At 37.3% G+C, this 2822-nt stretch overlaps 1 pseudogene; it reads right to left on the bottom strand.

Annotated features, from left to right (window-relative positions):
- LOC113194158 (BRCA2 and CDKN1A-interacting protein pseudogene) lies at positions 1–898 on the bottom strand (annotated as a pseudogene).
- Between the last annotated feature and the right edge of the window lie 1924 nt (positions 899–2822).

Genomic DNA, 2822 nt, shown 5'->3' with positions numbered 1-2822 from the left:
TCAGTGTCCATGAAAACTGGGCCAAATAGATAGGTGATATTTCAGTTTATCCATAATTTCACTCATCTTGCTTTCTGGAATTAACATCATAGTTTGCAAGGGCTTCATTGGTATATCATCAAAAGACCACCTGCTCCCAGGCAAGTGTCACTCTCCTCTTGCACCGAGTAGTTGAACTTCAGGACTGCCTTCTCACAGAAAAACACTTCCTCTGCATATACAAACGTTAATTCATCCTTCAGGTTGCTCCATTTCTTTTTGGAATTGGATTTTCCTGCTTCCACAAAAGTCTTACTGATCAGAAGGTAGAAGGAGCACTTCCCACATGGCTTATTAGTTTTGTGTGACTCTGCTAGTTCTTTCGGAAGCTGCTGGTGCATGATCAGTGCAATCTGAGGAGGGACATTAGTGAATCTTTCACTTAGGAGAAAGCCCACAGGCTTGGTGGTGTCATTTAAAATCTTGTCCCAGCTGTTCAACCACACTCTTTTCACAGTTCTTCTCACAGAAGCTTAGAACCAACTCTTTAATTTGATCAGCACACTGGGTACCCTTTCTTTCAGTTAAATTTAAAAGGCTTATGAAACCAAAAAATTTCATCTTCATCCACATCATCATCGCTGTCTTCAGAAACATTTGTTTGCTTGATCACACTTCCAATATGGTTCTGTTGGATTAAGAGATCTGTTAGTTCTGCAGTGTTCACAGGAGCCCTTAGGAAAAGCTGCTGCAGTAATTTCTTAATTCTGTCATAATCATTATCTGAGATGGAATAAGCTTCAAATTCAATATTCACTTCTTCATCAACGACCTGGACTTCTTTGTCCTCTTCTCTGTCACTATCCTCATCATCTTCATCTTCACCCCCAACTTCATCCTTCCCTTCTTCCTTGTCTTTTTTTTTTTTTTAGAGAGAGTGAGAGAGGAGGGAGAGAGAGAGAGAGAGAGAGAGAGAGAGAGAGAGAGAGAGAGAGAATATTTTTAATATTTATTTTTTAGTTTTCGGCGGACACAACATCTTTGTTGGTATGTGGTGCTGAGGATCGAACCCGGGCCGCACGCATGCCAGGAGTGCGCGCTACCGCTTGAGCCACATCCCCAGCCCTTCTTCCTTGTCTTAACGGATGGGGTCTCTGGGAGGCTGCAGGGCTCCGTTCCCCACGGTCCGTCATTTGGCCTGGGACTTGGGTCTTCTTTTTCTTTTGATTAATTTTGCTAAGGGTTGATCAATCTTGTTATCTTTCAAAAAACCAACTCTTCATTTCATTGATCCTTTATATACTTTTTTTGCTCTATATTTCATTGATTTGGGCTCTAATTTTAATTACTTCCTTCTTTTTATTGATTCTGGAAGGAGTTGTTTCTTGTTCTTCCAGGGTATTGAGATGCATCATTAGGTTGTTTATTTGGGATATTTCTGATATTTCTTGTGGAGGCACTCACAGTTAAAACTTTCCTCTTAGAATCATCTACATTGTGTTTCCGAGGTTCTGTATACTGTATCATCATTCTCATTTGATTCTAAGAATTTTTAAAACTTCTTCCCTGGGCTGGGGATGTGGCTCAAGCGGTAGCGTGCTCGCCTGGCATGCGTGCGGCCCGGGTTCGATCCCCTCAGCACCACATACAAACAAAGATGTTGTGTCCTCTGAAAACTAAAAAATAAATATTAAAATTCTCTCTCTCTTTCTCTCTGACTCTCTCTCTCTCTTTCTTAAAAAAAATAACAACAAAAAACTTCTTCCTTGATTTCTTCTATCACCCATTCACCATTCAGTGGTGTATTATTCAATCTTCACATGTTTATATGGTTTCTGTAGGTTTTTTTGGTATTGATTTTTAATTTTATTCCATTATGATCGGATCAGATTCAAGGCATTATATCAACTTTTTGATATATGCTGAGTTTCTTTGTGGCTTAAAATGTGGTCTACTTTGGAGAAGTTTCCATGAGCTGCTGAGAAAAAAAGTGTATTCTGCTTTTGTTAGATGAAATAATCTATAGATGTCTGTTAAGTTAACTTGATTTATAATATTTTTAGGTCTGAAGAATCTTTACTAAGTTTATGTCTGGATGACCTATCTATTGTTGAAAAAGTTGTATTGAAATCACCCAGTATTAGTGTACTGGTGTCTATTTGAGTTTTTAAGTAGTCTTGGTTTTATGAAATTAGGTATACCAATGTTTGAGCTATATACTATTATTATATCTTCTTGTTGGATTGTTCCCTTTACCAGTATGAATTGCCCTTCTTTGTCTCTTCTGATTAATTTTGGCTTGAGTTCTGCTTGGTCAGATATGTGAGCAGCTACTTCTGCTTGTTTTGGTACTCCATTTTCATGATGTATCAATTTCCATTCTTTCACTTTCAGCCTGTGCTATGAGTTGGGTCTTATTCTTTAATCCATTCTGTCAGTCTGCATCTTTTAACTGGACAGCTGAGACCATTTACATTTCATGTTATTATAGAGAGACGTTTATTAATTCCTTCCATTTCCATCTATTTCTAGTGTTTAATTTGGTCCTGTTTCTCATTTGCTACTTTTCAAATAAGATTTGTCCATTTGTGTTCTCTGGGGTTTGTTTTTGATTTCTTTTGTATGAAGAATTTTTAAAAGTATTTCTTAATAGTCATTGATTTTTTTTTTTTAGTTCCTGCTTATCTTGGAATATTTTTATTTCTTCTTAAATTCTAAAGGATAGTTTTGCTAGATACAGCAATCTTGATTGACAGTTATTTCTTTCAGGCCTTGAAGCACGTCATCCCTAGTTCTCCTGGATTTTAGAGGTTGTGCTGAGAAATTGGAAGGAGAAAAATAAT

The sequence above is a fragment of the Urocitellus parryii genome, chromosome 12 (assembly GCF_045843805.1).
Source record: "Urocitellus parryii isolate mUroPar1 chromosome 12, mUroPar1.hap1, whole genome shotgun sequence".
Taxonomy (NCBI): Eukaryota; Metazoa; Chordata; class Mammalia; order Rodentia; family Sciuridae; genus Urocitellus; species Urocitellus parryii.
This window is presented reverse-complemented; position numbering and strand designations above follow the sequence as displayed.